This window comes from Octodon degus, unplaced genomic scaffold (assembly GCF_000260255.1).
Source record: "Octodon degus isolate 3935 unplaced genomic scaffold, OctDeg1.0 scaffold00190, whole genome shotgun sequence".
Taxonomy (NCBI): Eukaryota; Metazoa; Chordata; class Mammalia; order Rodentia; family Octodontidae; genus Octodon; species Octodon degus.
In genome coordinates, this window is record NW_004524766.1 from 2,237,796 (window position 1) to 2,258,587 (window position 20,792).

Consider the following 20,792-nt stretch of genomic DNA (forward strand, 5'->3'; position numbering starts at 1 on the left):
TCAAAGTAGCTATTGATAATCTTCTGAATTTCCACTGAGTCTGTGGTAATTACACCCTTTTCATTCCTTATTGCTTGTATTTGAATTTTTTCTCATAATTCTATTTTATAAACACTGAAAAAAAAAGTCTAAAAACACCTTTCAAGTGTAAGCTTATGACTTCTTCCAAGTCAGTTTGCCTCCTAAATTTTTCCTTCCCAAATCCTATACGAGCTTGGAAAAGAGAGATGCGGTTCGACGTGTGTGAAGAACTAGCTAGTTGATGAGAGTTTAGTACTTACTCCTAAAGTTATAACTAAGCCAGTCACTGTGCTGAAGGAGTAGGCTTAATAGTTTACTGAAAATTTATTTTTAAATCTTTACATCATCTCTCTCTATAAAATACATTTTTGCTAAGGGCCGGCCAGATAGCTCAGCGGACTAAAGCGCCTGCTTAGGCAGAGTGCAGCAGCTGGGGTTCAATACCTGGTGCCTTGCTGGCCCTACCCCTGGGGTGCGCTGAGATAGCGATCAAGACTGGGTATGGTGGTATGTGCCTGTAATTCCAGCACTTGGGAGGCTGAAACAGGGGTATCACTATGAGTCCTATCTATGTAGTGAGACCCTGTAGTCCCTGTAGATCCTGTACCAAATACAAGAACAAATATATATCTATTTGCCAACATGGATAATTAAGAATTGATTCAGCTCAGTTTTCCTGGTCTAGTATTATTTTTTATGGGAAAAGCAGAAGGTATAATAAGTGTGGGTGATCACTTGTAGGCTACACCAGCAAACCTGGGTTCTTTTTCTTTTTTTTGCTGACTCAGCCCACCCTGAGGGTGGGGCTGGCGCTGTGTGTGGTGCCAGGGATTGAACTGCAGTCCCCTGCACTTGCATAAGCTTGCCTAAGCAGGCGCTTCAGACTGCTGAGCTACCTCGCTGGCCCCAAGCCTGGACTCTTGAGTAACTTGGTGATAACCCAGAAGCCACCAGCCATATGTGGGAGCTTTCAGAGGAGTGACAGGCGGAGAGTAACATCCAGTAACTTCTCTGTTATGCTGGCTAATTATGGATGAGGTAAAAAACTAGCTGTTTATGATTATCATTTATTTGCATCGTTTTACAAAAGTATATAAATCTTATTAAAATGGGAAAGAAGTTTTAGTGAAGACCCTGAGGTGTCAGATAGCAAAGAGAGCTGGGACAAGAAAGAACACTGTACAACTTTGGGAAACTACATAAACCTTCATGTGTCAAGGGTATGAAAGAGAAAAAGAGAATCAGAGATTACAAAAGGGAAGGTTTAAGTGTGTGTCTTTGTGTGTGTGTGTGTGTGTGTGTGTGTGTGAGAGAAAGAGAGAGAGAGAGAGACAAAGAGAGGGAGAGACAGAGAGGGAGGGAGAGAGACAGACAGAGAAACAGAGACAGAGACAGAGACAGAGACAGAGACAGAGAGAGAGAGTGCGCGAGCGAGCCAGCCAGCCAGGACAGGGACAGAGAGCTGAATTCCTGGTTGCAGATGGTTATGGGTTACAGGGCATTCTGGCGCCGACTCCCACTTAGAAATCTAAAATGTGGGGGACCAGTTATTCCTGCCAGCAGCAGGCCAGAAGCGAGTTAGGCTGAGTAAACCCGCACTTCAGAGTTCACTGGGTCAGAGTGAGACCCAGATGTTTCTAGCACATTCCCACAACCACCGACTGCAGCTGCAGGCCAGCAGGACCTCCTGGGTGGGAGGAGGCCCCCTGAAGAGGCTGCAGGTATTGTGGTTTGCTAGTTATTTGCAAATAATAAAAACCCTCCAGAGGGTGCAAGCCAATTTAGGAGAGTAATAACGAAATAAAGAAGTCAGTATTTTCCTGCTTCCCTTTCCTGTTCTCTCTCCTGTATTCCAACCTTGGAGAGCCAGAAATAAAGACAACCTAGTGGGGCTGGTGCTTCGTGCACGTGTGATCCCCGAGAAAGACTGCTGCTGCTGCAGCTAGGATCAGTCACAGCAGAGCAATTAGCCACCGACAATTGCCCGGGGCTGGACTTGGAGATTAAATGAAATCAACACTCTGTGATTTAAAGTAGCCACGGACTTCCTATTGTCAGAGTGAGTGGGAATTTCACAAGGTTTGCCAAGGCTTTACCTAGGGGCAGAAGACTTGAATCATAGAGAAACTGTGAGTAGCAAAGTAATACTGCTTTACGATCAGAGTTCTAACCAATCCTAACAATCTGTTACATAAAAAAAGAAATAAAATGGCTGCGGGTCAGCATAACTCGCCTCATTTGTCAGGTCTGGGTACACGAGAGCTTCTGTTATTTGGTTCCACGTAAGGTTCTCAACAGGGAACTCAATCTGTTGATTATTTTATAACTGCATTCCTATAGAGTGTTCCAGGGCCTACGGGGCCCGTTCACACACCTGCCCTACCTTTCCAGAAAATCAGGGTGCATGTCACCCTGTTTAGAAGGGCGAGGGAACTACTGGCTAAGGAAGTGGCTCCCAGGTTTTAGGTGTAGGCACGAAAGCCCCCAGCCAAGTCTTGGTACGCTCACTGTTCAAAGTTGAACTGATTAAGGCTAAACTGGGACTTTCTAATACCAAATTCTCCTAAAAGCAATCTAGCCGCAGATGCTTCGAGACGTGGGTTTCCTGCTTCTGCTTTCCCCGGCATCCTTGCTGTGCCCTTACGAGACTCTCTCATGGATTCCACGTGGGTGGGTTTCTTTCCTTTCATGTGGCTAAGTTTCCTTTATAGTACTGTCCACCTTAGGACATGCATGTCTAGCACTCAGCGGTAGACCTGGACAGGCAGGTGTTGGAATCCAATGAAAGAGAGGTGACACTGATACTTGTGTGCTACCAGGCAGCTGGCAAAGCAGGTCCTGGCCTTTGGGTGACCCTTGCTCAGACTGCCGGCTCTGGTCTTGTAGGTCATCCCATTTGTATCTTGGCTTAGAACTGAACTCTTGGGCTGGGGAGATAACTGAGCAGCATAAGCTCCTGCCTGGCAAGTGCAAGGTCCTGAGTTCAATCCCCGGCACCAGAAAAAAAAAAAAAAAAAGAAAAAAAGAGAAAAGAATCGAGCCCTTGTCTTTCCTAACTACCTAGCCAAAGGCTTCTCCCCTTTAAATGCAGGGCTGCAGCATCATGTATTCAGTCCTCCTCGGACTGCAGCCTCCCACAGTGATGCTGCTTGCCTGAATTTCTGTAGAAACTGACAGCTTACTGCTATGGGCTGGCGACTTACGGCTTTTGTTTCTCATTGCTCCAAAGAGACTACAAGGTTTTCAAAAAGCAGGCTATTAGCTTCTGTTTCTGTAATCTGCTCAGCACTATGCACACTGAAGCATACTAAGTGCGACAAGGATTCAAGAGACCAGAGACATCTGTCCTTTTATCTTTAAGGTACTGCCAGTCTGTACTTACATGACATTTGAAAAGGCAAAGTCAATTTATTTTCATTTTGAAACAGTGAGTAACAATATCAAAGCCAGTGCAATTCTGGTGTGTAATAGAGGGCCTTCTGCTTTTTGGACAGCCCCACTTTTACTTATCCTTAATCTAAAGGGACCTTACCCAAATGGGGTATCGTTATGATTCGAATCAAAAACGTTCCCCAGATTCTCTTGGTCCTCCTGGGTGGATGAGTCCTGCTGCTAAGCTCCGCATCACTGTTAGGCGCGGGACCTGGAGGGGCCTGGTCACCGTGGCTATGACCCCAGAGGGCACACTCTAATTCCCAGCTCTCCCCTCCTTGCTCAGCTTCCTGGCTTCCTTGGGAAGAGCAGACCTCCTCCTCCGGCCATGCCATTTTTGTCCCAGGGCCAGTTGCTCATAGACTAAAACTCTGAGCTGCAATGAGCCTCCCCTCCTTTCAGCTGTAGGGGATCAGGCATCTGCCCTAGCGCTGAGAGAGGCACCGAGACAGGAAGGTTCCAGAACGAAAAGTCAGCTCACAGTGCTGCACACAAACTGTTCTTCAATTCACTCTACACATGTCTAAATCTAGTCTGATTTATTTGGGGCAACTGTTATTATTTTGTGCTCTAGTGAGCTCTGATGAAGACTCACATATCTATAGAAATGCATTCTTAGCTAAATACCTTTTTATAAAAATTATCTCTTCCTTTTTGTCTTGCTTCATTTTCTTGTATAAAAAAGGACCAATATGGAGGTAAAATGGGGGGAAGAGTTGTACCCTCAGTGTAGAAAAACGGGGCATGAGAGAGCCAAGCCTCCAAAGGAGGGTGGCCGGGGATGTCACCGAGGCAGCAAAAGAGTCTCCAAAACCTGCTGGATGCCACAGCCTCAGAGACAGTGGCAGAGGTCCCCTCCCCAGTGGGGGCTGTCTCCATCAGGTGTCCACAGGGCAATGGCTGCTTCTCTTCCTTCCGTGGCAGCCCCCTGACCGCTCACTCCAGGCCACCCTTTCCCTCATGTAGGGAAGAATACGCAGGGCTCAGCAGGCAGAGCTTCGCTTGTGTGGCCCCGCGCCAGCACTGCCAGCAGCAGCCGAGCTCCAGCTCCTCCTCTCAGGTAGCACTGAATGCATGGCGAGGCCCTCTGGGGGAAAGGCTCCTGGGGTGACGCACCTCAGGCCTGTCATCCTCTGGAGGCAGCCCAACCAGGTCAGAGACTGCCCAACTGCTCAGCCTCAGAGTCTCCACAGGAAAGAGGCTTCTGCCCAAACGTCTTTGCAAAGTCCACGTGCCACAAGACCACAGGTGCTGCATGCGTAGACTGCAGAAGAACTTTGGGAGCTGGTACCTCTGAGTCCTTGAGGGACATTTTATACCAGAGTGTGAGCACCAGCGGCCTAAGAGCCACCTGGTAGCGTAGCAGCTGGCTAAGCCAAAGTTGGCTGGCTGCACTGTCCCACCATTCATCATCAGAAAGTTCTCTGGTTTCAGGTCTTGGCGAACGATGCAGCTGGCACGAAGAAAATCTAGGCCTCTTCCAGCCTGGGACATCAGCTCCTTGCCTGTTTCAGTGGCAAGCCTGCTGTAGGTGCCTCCTCCCGATGTGTCCTAAGTCCTGGTCTACACACTGAGATATGAGGGTCCCCTTGACACCCAGCTCAGTGCAGACCGCGGGACAACACTGGGATGCTCCAACGCCTCCAGCTGCCTTAGCAAGGCCACCTGCTGCGCCGTGCTGATGGGGAGGTCTCCTCCTTCCTTGGCGACCCTCACATTCTTTTTTCCTTGAGGGGGATATTTCACAATTTGTATTTTATATCCAGTTTATGAAAACCATTTCAGACTCTCATTTTAATAGTTTAAATCTGGTCACATAACTGTGCCAATCATGGGCCTTGTGCCTGGTCCCATAGGCACCAACACGAATTTCAGCCATTCTTAGAGCGGGGGGGGGGGCCCTTACACCAGCTAAGAGCTGTGGGTGTGGCCTATCACGTGGCTGGCCACTATAAGCTGGATGACAGACACAGGAGGCAGACTCAAGAGGGTCCCTCACCCCACCTTCACCATATGATGCCCTCTGATTTCATCTTCCATTAACCAGATGGGTCTGCTGAACACCTACTGTACAGTTGCTGGACACTGCTTTAAGACTCCAGGGATGGGGCTCTACATAAAAGGCTGCATGGGGAATTAAAAAAAAATTTTTTTTAAGAAACAGTTAAAATGTGAAATGCTAAAGCATAATACTAGTAGATGGATAGATAGCTCGGTGGTCTAAGTGCCTGCCTGGCAAGTGCAAGGACCCAGGTTCGATCCCTGGTACTACATGCATGCTGTGCCTTGCTGGCCACCTGAAATGGCATGGTGGCGTACGCCTATGATCCCAGCACTGGGGAGGCTGAGACAGGAGGATCACTATGAGTCTGAACTGTGTAGTAAGACCCTTCACCAAATAAATAAATAAAAAATTAAAAAAGCATAATACTGGAATGGTGGTCCAAATTATGAAAATACAAAGAAGCAAATAGGGATAGGGCATTTGAAAAGATGGCAGGGAAGGGGACTCTAGGGAGGGACGATGCAGACAGGCAAAAAGCCACATGAACGTCTGGAAAGGACAGCAAAGGCAAGAGTTTCATGATAGGAATGCATGGAAAACCAAATCCAGCCTGCCAGTATTCGTGTAAAGTAGAAAAATAATACGTAATGTTAAGTAAGATATTGTTTAATAATTGCAGTCTTATTATTGGGTATCATTTTGAGTATATCTCTTTTTTGTCTATTTTAAACATGTGAATTCTTACTGGCCCCTGCATACCGTACATAACCACATTCTCGAGAGCTGGGCTTGGACAGAGAAGGCATCTTCACTGTCTTTCCTCCTTCCTTCCTGCCTCGTTCCTCCATCTTTCCCTTTCATGAAAGACCCATCTTCCTGTTTCCCGTGATCTAGCTTTCATTCTGTGCTGCATTTTATTTACACCTTGAGAGAAACCATATGATACCTGAGCGTGTGCCTCTCATTCATTTCACTTCACATTGTAGTCTCAAGGTGTTTCCATTCTCCTACAAAGGACTCAAATATATCCTTGTTTATTGCACAATAATACTCCATTATTAAGATGTAAGTATTCCTAAGTACTAAACGATCCTCTCACTTATGACTTGGAAAACTCACTTGACTCTCACAATAATACTTTCTTTTCTTTTTTTTTTTTTTTTGGAGATAGGGTCTCGCTAGGTAGCCCAGGCTGGCCTAGAACTCATAGTCATCCTTCTGCATCAGCTTCCTATGTCCTGACCTCAAAACAATGCCACCTACTAGTATTATCATTCCCGTTTTACCACTGGGGAACCAAAGCAAAGAGAGGTTAACTAACTTGTGCAAGGTTAAATCTTGGGAGAGGGCAGAACCGTGGGCTCCAGCTACTGCACTACACGGCCCCTGCATGTGAGGAGGTGCCAGGCTGCGTGCTGAGCAGAATCCCCTGTAAGAGCAGTGGGGCGAGGCGCTAGAGCCTCTGAGACATCACCATCAAGAGTGAAGTCAGTGCTGTTGTATTAAAAAGTGAAGGCTGATCAGCTTGAACCAAGAGAGTACTTACAGAACATTATCGGGAACAGAGACCCTTCTGGCCGCAGCCAGCGCTTGGAGGCTTGCCCTGCTGGGTGGCCCCACAGCATCATGTGAAGGCACAGCGGAGATCTCCTTCTCTGAGAACGCCCAACCACCGAGCACGGCGGGAGCTGCAGGCCTGCCTCATGCTCACAGCTGCCTTGCCCGACGGCACACAAGGAGCCCCAGACCACGGTGCGTTGTGGAGACGGCGACCATACGAGGCTCGGTCTGCTGTGTCCCACAGTAATAAAAGGCCAGGACTTTCTATTGGCTCAGACTATAGCTTGCTTGTTTTTTGGGAAGAGGTAAAAAAAAAAAAAAAGAGCCCAGAAATCCAGTTTTAAAGATTTCTATAAAGAATTGGAGCAGAACAGTGAACCCTTTCAGCACCGGGAATCATATGCCAGGCCTCTTAGGGCTGAGCGCTGGGCGCCGCCCATTACAGGCCCACACGGGCAAGTCTGTAGGGCTCTGACAGACTAATTTTGCAAGTGCATAAAGGGGACAGGCTGGAGATGGTTTGCTAATGTGTAGAGCATTATTTGGTAATGACTACTGTGCTTTATGATGCTGATATTTCATTCAGATTAAATTATCCTCATTGCACAGTTGAGAGATCAATCTGCAGAGAGAAGGTGAATGCCAGACTGCACCCCACCTTGGCAGAGTGGCATTTGAACCCGAGGCAGTGGGCGCACCTCCTCCTGTCTGTGCGGCAGCGGGCGGGCACAGTGCTTGGTCCCTCTAGCAGTTCGCCTGGCAGCTGTAGGGAAGGTGCTGTGTTACAGATGCCCTACACTGCGGCACTCAGCAGACCCCAGTATCTTTTGTGATCTCTGCCCCCAGCAGAACTTACTGCTTTACACACGGATTATTTAAAATAGCAACACTTTTTTATAGCAAAGTACAACCTTTTCATAATGCATGGTGTGTTTAATGGGTCGCAGAGAAGTTCAGCGGGGGCTGGGGGCGGAGAGCTTGGGGCTGAGAGAGCTTGTCTTTCTGGGCTAGTGGTGGGGAGGGCAGACAGTTCTCCAGGTCAGTGAGTACGGCCAGCCAGGAGTCTCAGGTGAAGTCAGCTGGGAAAGCAGCTAAGTAACTTCTAAATTTCTTCAGCCCTAAATTATTTCCCAGTAGAGAGCAAAGTCGCTCAGGTTTCCCTCAAATCAAACCCTTTCCTCATCTGGATGAGACGAGGGGTGCAAACATGAAGGTCTGACGAAGGTGACTGGTGAGTTGTTTGCAGAGTATCATTGAAAAGAAAACAGTTCATCAAGTAAGGCTCCACAGTACAGACAGGAGTGCGTCCTGACCAGCTGAGGGAGGATTTACGCTAAGACACGGCCTCTGAGAAATTCCTGAGGCCTCGGGGAGTTTTCTTCTGTTAAGCATGTTCCAGTCCAGCTTTGCCGTGAAGACTGTCACACTGGGAAGTCAATTTGAATTGCTTGGCCTCCACTTATTGCTGGAATTTAACGAGAAGACTGGTGAGGAGGAGCCCGGGGAGAAGACAGCCCCGTTCCCTGCCTGGCTGTAGATTCCCAGCTCCGCTCAGTTTTGACCTGGGTACACACTGAGCTGATCCACAAGGGTACTATGATCATGTGCTTTTCATTCAGTATAGTTTATAATATGAAGAAACCCAACCTTTCATCATTTCTGAAGGGAGCTCTTACTTGATGATTATATGAAAGTGATACCCACTTGCAGATTAACTGGAAAGTACAGCACTATCACATTATGCATTTACTTATTTGTATTTTCTTTTTGAGATCCTGGCAGTTGAACCCAAAATCTTCACACTGAGCTATATCCCCAGTTTAATTTTTTTATTGTATGTGTTGAAAAAAACTGTCAGCTAGGCGTCTGCCATACATGATGATAACTCCAGCATAAATAGATATTTGCTAGATACTCCAAACAGATCGAAGGCACAGACAGTTAACACTGGAGTGTATGTACAAATCAACACACAGTCACCTGGGAAAAGCTTAGGCTCTTACGCGCCTGCTCCTAAGATGCAAACGTGAAAAACATGATTCCTCTCCACGAATTCTGAGCAGTGCAGTGGCCACAGCGCCACACATAGGGGAAGGAGTTATATTCTAAAAGGCCTCAGAGGAAGCTGCCCAGGATGGTACTTGCCTGCAGTCCCAGCACTCAGAAGGCAGAGGCAAGAGAATCATAAATCCCAGGCCAGGCGAGACAACACAGTAAGACCCTTTCTCCAGCAGCAGCAGCAGCAGCAGCAGCAGCAGCAGCAGCAGCAGCAGCAACAACGCCACCACCACAAAGCTTCCAGAGAAGGCTTGAAATTCACTTCAATACTAATTCTCAGTTAAGAAAGAATCTCTGCTTCTTTAGTACAAAGGTTTCTCTCCCTCTCTCCCTCTTGCTGTACCAGGGATCAAACTCAGGACCTTGTGCTTGACAGGCCGGTGCTTATGCCACTGAGCTTTCTCCCTGGCCCCAAGTATTTCTACCTGAATTTATTTTATTCTGTTTTATCATGAATAGAGATGGAAAAACAATAGCCACTTTTTTCTGAAGTAGAATAATACATCCACAAGCCTCCAATTTCACTTTCGCGACTGCAGTAATTTCAATCTTTAGCCTTCTCAAAGTGTTTTATCTTATAGAGGCAAAGCACTACATCATACACATTTCCTGGCTTCTAAACCTTCTTTTCTACCCATTAGTCATTTTCATAGAATTCTGCTGAATTTTTTCCAGTTGTTTTCAGTCTTTTCCATGAGCTGAAGAATCCCAGCTCGGTGCAAGATTTAATTAAGAAGTAATAAAACAGCAAAATTAAATCATCCTTCCAGAGTAGATGCATACTTTCTATTCTGCCAGACTGTTCCTTGTTTTTAAAGCTTCCCGCTCCTGATTGGCAGGCAGCATACCACGGTCCCTCTGCTCTCATCTGTGTCAGCGCGTCTGATACTCATGCACCTTGTTCAGCCTCCCGGCCCTGCAAACTACACTTGCCCGTGCTGCAGCCATGCTGTGGGGCTTCAGCTCTAGTCCAAGGGTCTACACTGGGCCTGTTGTTCCTTACTCCTCATGCCACCCTTCCACTCTTTTCCATGTGCTGGGATCACATTCTTCTCTTCTCATGGAGAACGAGTTACACTGGTCTTAGCCACAATTCATATTAGCCTGGCCAAGGCAAGCAGGTAACACAGGTCGGACAATCGGGGCCTGAACCATGTGTCTCAAGGTGTCCTCTGTTTTAATCATGGGAAAGCAACGTGCTTTTCCACACAAGTCAGGTGGGCCGTGTAGGTCTGGGACTTTGTTCCCCAGCTCCTGAAGAAGCTGGCCTAACAGACGAGAGGGGGCCATGCAGTGACACCAACCTGACAGCATCTTCCGTATGTCCGAATCTTCACTGCTCAGGCTTCCACTACGTGAACTGTACACTTTCTTATGTTAATTTGACTTGGATTTTTGTCAGCTGCATTTTAAATTCTCCAAAAAGATGCTTTTGTCTCCAAAAAGCAGTGCCTTAATCCTGAGGAATTACTTTCTTACTGGGAACACTGGGCTCAATGCATGTGGGATACGGTGGATAGCAACTAGGTATTTGCAGTGTTGGACAGGAAGGTACAAGAGGAGGATGCAGCCACCTCAGAGCTAACAAGGAGCAGCAAGAATGACGTGACACCCACATTTACCCCGTACAGCTTGAAGGTGCGCACACGGGCTGGAAAATCTGAGCAGCAACTTTCACCAGCGGACAGCGCAAAGGTGTTCCTTCTTCCAAGAACTCAAGTAAAAGGAGCCATCTATGAGGCTGCGCGGTACGTGTGACATCTCAGTTCCCCAAAGCTCATCTTTCACCTGCTCCAAAGTTAGCTCTGAAAGCTCTGGGGAGAATCAGGTTCTCCATGTGTGTATGTCTAAAACGCCTGCTGTCACTGCAACCAAAGTGAATTTATGAGAGAAATCCCAAGCAGTGAGTTAATTCTTTCTAGGCACTCTGCCTGTGTGGTTGCCACGCCAGAAACCCGAGAATCATCCAGGACCTTCTTTTTCTGCCTCTAAATCAAATCAATCACCTAGGCCCGCCAGCTGAACTTTACAAATACTGTTTGAATCCATCAATTTCTCTTCATTGACAGCACTGCCACTTGTGCCTCTGCTTGGCTGCTGGCTATTAGCTCCCAACTCTGCTCTGAGTTCATCCATTCCCAGGGCTGGCACTGGGATCGTCACATCCACCAAAGGCCCATGGGGTGAAGGCCTGGTCCCCCATTCATGGCACCATGTGGAGCTGGTGGAGCCCTTTGTGAGAGGAGCCTACCGGAAGGAAGTTGGATCTCTGGGGGCCTGGCTGTGGTGGAGACTGGGATCTTGGCCGCTCCCCCTCCTCTATTTTCGCTTTCTCTGCCAATGCTCCCTTCCCAATACAGTGCTTTGTCACAGGTGTAAAGCAACAGGGACAGCTGACCATAGATGGAAACTTCTGAAACTCTGAGCCAAACTAAACTTTTCTTCTTTTTAAGTTTATTACCTCAGGCATTTCATTACAATGATGGACAGTTGACACACCCTGCAACCTATCCTTTATACAACAATGTGGGAGGGCTTTCGAATGGCAAATAGGTCATCCTTTCTAAATCCTTTGATTATGAGGATTGAAGCCAAAATCCATGCCTGCCCCTTTCTGCTCTAGCTATGCTGGCCATCTTATAGTTTTGCTCATAATACCTTGTTTATTAACACAATAGGGTCCCTGTTCTACCCAGGACCTTGTGTTTCCTGCTCTTAACATAAAATTCCTACTGCTCTGGTACATCCTATTTCCAAATGCCTCCTCCTTGAGGGCACTCGCTTTCATCTCCTACTATGTGAAGTTCCCCAATTAATAATCTATAAACCCTGAAGCCTATTGGTTTAAAGCCTATCACTACTACGAGACTAAGTTTCCTGAGGAAAGAGGGTATATATTTTGTTTCTTTGTTAATACTTTTGCCTTAGTGGGAAGACTGTTAATTATCCTGTTATCCATATAATTAGCTTTATTCCTCTTCTCCAATTAACATTTGACAACATACTGGGCCCTGGGACCTCTCTAAGGGACCAATGTTGGGAGCCAGTCCCCTCTGGATCTCCTAATGTCCTCATGAATTATAGCAGAGGTACTGGCAGCTTTCGCTTTGTGCTATCTTTTCAAGAAAGGCAGATCATTTTGGAACATGAAGACAGTATGTCCTGCAGCAGGGCAAGATTGATTTAGAGATGTGTAAAGGTGAGGTTACTTTGCCCATTTTCATTACAAAAGACTGGGGTTTCCTAAATTTGGGGGCCCTCAGTTGCAATGGGTACCAGCTGTGTACAGAACCCTCCCCATCCTGCTTGGTGTTGCTCTGTGTGGTCTCACGGCAACTGGAGCTACTGCACGCGTGGGGCTGTGTGGCTTCCTGCGCCAGGAGCAATTACACTGCCTTGTCCAGGACCCAACGCTCTCCTCTCCACTGGTGCCCGTGATGCAGGACCCTTGAAAGAAGCCCACGGGCCGAAGGCCAGAACTAGCAGAATCCCTGACAATGTGGAGGGCATTTTTGGTTTGTAACCTTTAACATTTACGAATATTTTATTTTTATTTTCCAATTTATTTTCTACCAGACATTCTTATTTTGAGGTTCAAGAATGGGCTTCATGGACATTGTGAATCTCCCACATAAACAGAGTACTTAAAATGAATGAATTGGGGCCAGGGAGATGGCTCAGTGGCTTACGTGCCTGCCTGGAAAGTGCAAGGTCCTGAGTTTGATCCCTGGTACAAAAAAAAAAAAAAAAAAAAAAAGGGTTAATGAATTGTTTTTATTAGATTTTTAAAAAGCCTGAAAAAACTGTATGAAGTATCTGGGGGTACATGCTCTTCATGAATATTATAAATTTATTAAGATGTTTTAAAACAGTGACTTTTTATTCAATATACTTTTAATGTCAGACATGTACAATATTTAATAGAAAGTCCTAATTTGTTGGTCTTTTTCGCCTTTTGTTTTTGTCCTTCTTTCCGTGAGGTAATATTAGGTGGCTGGGAAGCTCAGCTAAGCCAAGTAGCTGACAGACACTGCCCTACGAGTTGCACATGAATCAACTCTATTAAGTAGGCATGCGTGTGAGGGAGGCATTATTTCCATATTATTAGAAGTGCTCAATCAAACATTAAAGAGAAAGTTTAAACTTAGAAATTTGGTGTTTATACATAAAAGTTATCACAAAGCTTTGGTTAGGCATTTCAACCTGCTAAACTTTCTTCCCATTATATAGAAGTACTGAAGTATTTGGAAATCCAAAAGAAGAGAACAAGAAATCTTAGGTGGGCAGCTTCTCTGAATAAGGCAATATCAGAAATGTTAAATAATGTCACTAATATTTGATTATTAATTTAAGGAGAAAATATAGGAAAGTGGATTTAAAGTTAATTTAGTTAAGAATACTGAGGGGTAGTTATTTCTCTCTATTCCAATCCCCCCTCCCAAATGCTTAAAAACAATAAAAATAAGAAGTGGAGTTTGTATTCTAATTTAAAACATGAAATCATAAATCCTCATGTGCCAAATATAGCCCACGACAAATGTCACAAGGGGGCTGAAGTCTGGTGGCTCACAGAGCAGTCAGTGTCAAGGGCAGCAGGGCTTAATGCCTGTGGGGAGACGCCAGGGCGCTGTCTGTAGGGTGCTAGGACTAAAGTACACGCAGAAATCTAAGATCCACAAGTGGCTGCTGAGATCACGAAATGGGAACCAAAATGCTCTTTGCTTACTGCCCAGGGAATGTGAGGAATAGTTACCAGCCAGAATTTGAACTACAAGCACCGTCCTGTGTTGCTGTGACATACAAACTCATGCTGTTCATATAAATCAGCAGCATCAAACTGATAATTTTTTTTCCTGTATTTAGGACAGGGTCTACAGGGTCCCATTACGTAGATGGACTCATAGTGATCTGCCTGTTTTCAGCCTCCTAAGTGCTGGGATTGCAGGCATGCACCACCACACCCAGTCTCAATCACCCTCTCAGTGTGCCCGGGGGCAGGGCTGGCAAGCGCGCCCCCCCCACCCCCACCCATGGAACCCTGGCCACTGCGCTCTGCCTAAGCAGGCACTTTAGTCTGCTGAGATATCAGGCTGGCCCTTAAACTGAGAAATTAAAATAAGGTAATTCCTAGCCTAGAATCTATAATAATGCAGGACTTTATCAAAGAACACACAGGATTCCTACAGAAGAAACCTTTCTCAAACTGACCTAAAAAAAAAAAAAAAGGTCCTTATATTATTCACAAAAGCAGCTAGAGAATTATTAATTTTAAATGTTTGCTAAGGGTATGTATTTCAAAATCTAGTAAATAAAAAGTGGATGCTTAATCGTACTCATGAAAGGAAAGCTAAAAAGCAGCTAATGAAAACCTTCATTCATAGATAATACAAAATGAGTTAACCAAAAGAATTCAAATTCTACCAGCAATCACAATAAATATAAATGTACTAATGTCACTAGCTAATAGGACTCCAGATTTGATTTAAACAAATGCAACTGCAGGCCACATAAGATGCTGCTGTAAGTACTGACTCGTAATGTCCAATGAATCATTAAGTGCCACAGCAGAGTCAGAAGCTGGTTAGCAGTATTAATGTGGAATAGAAACTAAGGCTTCTACCATTTATAAAGATCAAGAAGGGTCAAAGAACAACTCCTCTTCTCCCTCAGAACAGCAATATGGGACGTACGTGCACATAAAAAGCCTCAAAGATAGAAGAACACTGCCATAAAGAAGCACTCAGAATTCTATCATAATCTGAATTCTTAGTTAAAATAAACTCCTCTTTAGGAAAAAAAATTCTCAAAAAAAATCCAATAAATACAACCCATCTAGACAAAAATATATTACAGAAATCAGAGTTCATATTCACTTCATACTTCTAGAGTAAATAAAATTTTATAGACAAATTTAAACACATCTTCATATAACAGTATATGCTTTTGTTGCCACAAATTGGATGCCCAACATCAAAAACATGAACAATTATCATTATAAACTAATCTTATTTATGAATGTACATGCAAAAAATCTAAATTAAATATTAAGTTGAATCCAAGAGAAGACTAAAATAGATTTACCCAAGAATTTCAAAAATTGTCTAACATTAGGATATCTAAAACTTGATCTCATCATGAACAGATCAAAGGAGGAATACACATCAACTAACGGAGTGTCGTGTTGTCGCAGGGGTGAGGGTAACAATGGCACAGAGCCACAGAGCGCAGGGCCCACTCATGTGTGAATGGGGTTCTGTTACAAGACAAAGGAATGAATAAATGCTACTGAGACCGTTGGTTAGCGTTAGAAAACACAGATCTCTACTTGACTCTGTTCACAAAACACAATTCAGATAATGCAGCATTTAACTGTAAGAAATATAACTATTTTAGAAATCACTACAAGAGATTAGTTATTGGAAAAGACTTAACCTTTTAATGCCTACTAGTTAAGATAAACTTATATGAAGCACAGTGACAGATTTCATATCTAGAAACTTTTGCACACACGCTCATGTATTCACTGAGCTACTGTTCATAATAATAAAAACTCAGAAAAATCTACCTGCCTACGGATGGCTAATAAATTATAAATTTATTAGCTTGGCATAGAGCAGAACTGTTTCAGTGAGAGAACAGGAATACATATCATTGGAAATAACGTTTAAAACATTTTATTGATTATAAAAGCAAGGTGCAGAGGCATAGATACATCTGAGTGAATTATGACCCTGTGTAGTTCACAAAGAGTAAGAAGCAAGGTGAAAAGGAGACAGGCCAGCATCAAAGAGGAAGGAGAGAAGCATGACTGAAGCCTCAGGTCTTCGCTCATTAGCCTGCGGCTGGGCCAGTCGCTACATGGAGCACATGAGGAGTCCAGTTGTGAATCGACAGGGGTCAGGACTGGGAGAGGAGTGTGCATGGGGCCAGACGAAGGGCAACTTGAAAGGACCCCAAAATCCGAAGGGCAGCCCGAAGTCTTCTGGGACTACAACCACAAGTAATCAGCACTCAGTCAGAAGGACCATGGTCCAGGCCAGTGTGGCCTTCTGGGACCCAGCCCTCTATCTGGGTCCATCTTTGTTGATGTGGGAGAGGAGAGAGCTGCAGAATCGGCTCAGGAGTTACGGTAGGGTTCCCTCTCTAAACCACAACTAAAGCGGCCTCAGAGGAAACTCAGAAGCAGGCATGTGCAGCTCTGTTCTTTACCCAGAAACCCATCTTTTCTAATTCTTTTACAAGACACAAGAGCCATTCATGAGGTTCAAGAATTAAAGCAACAAACAAAACCAAACTGGGCCTGAGTAGTGAGTACAGATCTCTGTGTCTTCCAGCACAAAGTACCTGCTACTTAACAAATCCTGGTTTAGAAAACAAGTCTCCTTCGCAGTGACAGAAAGTCTGCAGGCTTGGTAAAGCTTAGGAACTGGCAGGCTCTTGAAAGTTCACTGTGAGAGTCAGTATTTACACCATCAACCGTGTTGTCAATAAATTACGCTTACTATTGTACAACACAGGAAAAAGCAGTGGTCCTTGTTTATCTTGGCTACTGTTTATGTACAGTTCTGCTGTGGGAAAGCCAGCTCGAACAATGCTGAGCTTTTCCTCCATGAGATCCTGAGCAGACTGTCTGGACCAGTGCGAGAAGGCCAAGATGGACAGCAGGGAAGCAGGCGGCAGCTCCTTGCCAAGCTTGTTTTCAGCACAGGAGGAGTGGAGCCCTCTGACCTCCCCTTTCTACCTCTTGCCTGGCCCTCGGAGCTTGACGCTGCCTTTGTACCTTTTTCTTGGGCTGCTCCCCAGTCTTTTCCACATCCCAGGCTGGCCCAGACAGGCTCTCAAACAAGGAAATGAAGCTTACTTCGCCACACTGCTGAGTAAGAGAGGCACCCAGGTGGCACTGTGAGGTGCCCAAGGCTGCCACGGGCGGGGTGCTACGGGCAGGTGGAGGGGCTCAAGGTCTCTCTGGATGGTGTTTGTGCATTCGGCAAGCTTTTATTAACACAGAGGCTGGCAACCCGTTAATTGGCAGCCCATAAACTTTTTCATGTGTTGGAAAATGAAGGGCTGAGTGACTGTTTTCCTCATGTGAGGCAGAGCAAGGGCTAGTTTCTGGTTCTCTGGCTTCTGGCTCCATCTTCTCAAAGAACCTCAAAGAAAACACGGATTCTTATTCACAGTGTATGCACCTTGCCAGTGGGCCTCAGCACTCCCACTTCTGTCCTCCCAGTAGACCTCCAGGACCGTGGCTTGCGTGGCCACGGCACCTCCCGTGGAGGCTGGCTCCTGTTCCCAGTGCACGAACCTCCTCAAGAAGCCCCAGCACTTACCACTTCCCTTTCAGGCCTGAACGCCCAGGAGCCCCTAGCCCAGGGCGCCCACCCATGTAGGCAGCCCATGCACACTGCCCTCCGGGCCTCCAAGCAGAACAGGACCCTGGGATATTCAGCATCATTAGGGCCTGGGCTGTAATGCAAGGCAAGAAAATGGTACCGACAGAAAAAAAGATATTTCCTAACTACACAATAGGTCCTAAAACATGGTTTCATTAATATTTATAGAACAGTCCAGTGATGTTTGCTTCAGTTTTTTTAAAAAGGCATATTTGCAAGTACTTAATCCTGCTTATAAGATACTGAAATTTCAGAAAAGTTAACAGAACCGTATATTATATTAAAGCCCTGGACTCTGGGGCAGGTTTGCCTCCAGGTGAAGCTACGCGCTAGCTGGGACACTTTGCATGCGTTTTGAGTAATTACTTCGGGGTTGCTTTCTCATTTCTAGATCTTAACAGTATCTACTTCACAGAAGCGCTAGTGTAGTACTAAGCAGCAGCACTCGTACTGCTTATGTAGTACTAAGCACTCAAGCATTATTACTATTCAATGGCAGTTTTGGGTTATCTACTTATGAATATAATGTGCCCACCTCTTGCAACATGTCGCCCCCATCTTACTGGGAATTGTGGTTCTCTGACATGTCACAGCAAACCTGCCAAGCTAGTCTACGTAGTAGGTCTTATTCCCAACACCACATCCAGGCTTTCTGAAACAAGCACAGGGAAACAGCAAGAGTAAGAACTGCTTCGCTCCAACTCCCTGCCTGGGCTGCGAGTGGAGATGATGACTGATGGATTTTGTGGGTTCTCTTCACTGCTGCTGACGGGTGTTGACCCTGGTTCCCCGACAGAGGAGTGAGGGAAAAGAGGACACTCCTGCCCGAGCACTGGCCTGGGCAGATTGTTGGGCAATCCTCTGAAACAAGCCATGTTTCTGTGAGCTTGCCTCCGCTCAGTGTCTGTCTGGGCAGGGAACAGATTTTCCATTGTAATGACACCCACCGCTTCAACTGCACGTCCCTAAGAGCCACTGATTAGGACATGGACTCCCATGTTCTCTTTTTGATGTTTCTGCACCATTTTGATACTTCGTGTTAAAATGTGTAACTGTCTAGCTGAAAAAAGACAGGGCCTTCGCACTTCCCTTCTGCCTGGAGGCGGCATGCAGTTCGCCAGCTCCAGACTGTCTGCACACCATTTTCCCACAAGCTGTCCCCTACAGCAGGGAAGAATGGAATGGAGCTGGAATGAGGTGACAGGAAAGCGGGGCAGGTGAGCACGGATGTCAGAGAGCAAGGACCCCAAGCAAGACGCTAGGCCACAGGCTGTGTGCAGCACGGATAGGGCTTGGCTCTGGTCTCAGGGCTGTCAGCATTGGTCAGAGAGCTTGTTACAGGCAATGTGCCTAATCAGAGCTCAGAACTCTGCAGCCTGTAGCCAAGAAGCAGTAATGGAAACTCTGCAGCCTTTTATTTTGGCCCAGTTCCCAGGACAGTCCAAGGGGAGACCTGCCGACCCGGCACATGCGTGCAGCTCCACGCCTTTCATTTGGGAGAGCTCCGTGGTTGCCAAGGCTGCTGGATCCAGTTACTGCAATCTGCCTGTAAACCAGCTCAACTGTCACCGAGCCTGGGAAGACATTTAAAGGCCACACCTTAAACTGAAGGGGAAGATGTGACCCACCTTAGCCCATTATGCCAGAGGCAGAATTCCAAGCCCAATGGAAAACATGCTGTAGTTTAGGAAAACTGATTTATTTTTTAAACCCGAAGTCAGAGTTTTTGTGGAATACATTACCTCTCATTATAACGCAGTCATTCTTAGAGGCATTAGGAATTTCAATATGTATCTTTTAATTATGTTGCCTAGTTTGGGTTCTTAAAAGGAGAGTGCAACTGAGTACTTCTTTTAACTAAATCCCAGGAGAAACACAAATCAATGCTGATTTATAAAGAATGTAAGTGTAGCCTAATGTCCTCAGTTTAAGGTTGGCAGGGTAAAGAGGTAGCTGATAGAGACATATCTTAGGGCTTACTAATCTACTCCAGCAAGTCAGCAGTAGAGGGTTTGCTCCTTTTCCAAAATAGGAGATTGTTAACACATACTTCCTTCTACTTTTGGGTTGAACATGCCCAAACTTTCCATTTCGCCATTTTCTCAATCTTGAAACCTGCGGGCCACAGCTGGGCTGTCCACACAGTGGAGGCAATGCTGAGGTCACCAGGGCATTTGCCAGGCCAGGAGAAGAGGAGGGATGCAAGCGCGGCTGCGCCTTACAATCAGCTGGGCACTTTGAGAACAAGCGTCGGTCTGGGCCTAAGGCCTCAGGGGGAAGATGCTGGTTAGAGTTGGGCCCATGCATTAGAATTTGTTCTGGAGTGCTTTAAAGGTGATCTAATGTGTAGTGGAGGTCGAGAACTACTGGTCTACCAACACGAAAAACCATGAAAGAACAAATTTTAATTCACAGGTAGTTAGTTCTTACTACATGTGAATTATGCCAGTTAGGTCCAAAAAATAGTATCTTGAAAGCATTTGAATAACATTCCCTGACTTTCATCCTACTTCTGCTACTGCAGCTACTTACATTTTCAGAAAAGAAAAAGTAGCCCTAATGTGAGGTCCTGCTCATGATTCAGGAGAAAGGACTGCTGGGACCTGGGTTCCAGGACAACCAAGCCACCCACCCCAACATGGACCAGGTTCCCTGTAGCATTCTGGGTCTAAAAGCCATGGGTGGAGATCTGACTTAGAATTCTAAACTGGATACCAGAGAGCACTGCTGAGTGTCATTCAGCTAGTATTCTGGTATCTAATCGGGAAACAATTTTGGAAATTACTCCTGGTTCAAAAGAGCAGACAACAGATAGGAAGAGAACGTACACATCTTTTAGTCTGATATGTGGTGGGCACTGTTCCTGGTCCCAAGCCTTTGCTTCTTATTTCAGTCCCACTGTATGGCCGTGCAAATCTCCTCACTGTTCTGTCACCTGGCTCTGGCGTCTCACTCCTAATTCAGCTTGGGAATGCCTACCAGTCCAACATCACGGGCTCTGTATTCAACTGTTTTGAGACAGACAAGACAGTATTTTCAATCACAACAGTTCTTTTGATATTAAACACTAGGCTCGCTGAATTGTCAAATCTGACATACAAATCTGTTTATAAAGAAGCATTTCTTGTGTAAACATCAGCTCTCCTTTAAGTAATTTGTTCCGATAGTCTGTAGGATAAACTCAATAGGGCAGTCTCTTCTATTTTAACTCCATCCAAAAGAAGTAAGATCTGAGATAATCTAAAGTTTAAAAACTATAGAAATGTCTCTAGAATCCAAAATTTCCTTTCAAACACCTCAAGACTTCACAATGAAGTTAATTT

General features: G+C 45.6%; 1 protein-coding gene and 1 pseudogene across 1 annotated transcript in view; both read right to left on the reverse strand.

The window, feature by feature from the left end:
• Positions 1-20,792, reverse strand: part of Adgrv1 (adhesion G protein-coupled receptor V1) — a 479,349-nt gene that overhangs the window by 100,185 nt on the left and 358,372 nt on the right. The window lies entirely within an intron of this gene.
• Positions 4,437-5,332, reverse strand: LOC105743936 (annotated as a pseudogene).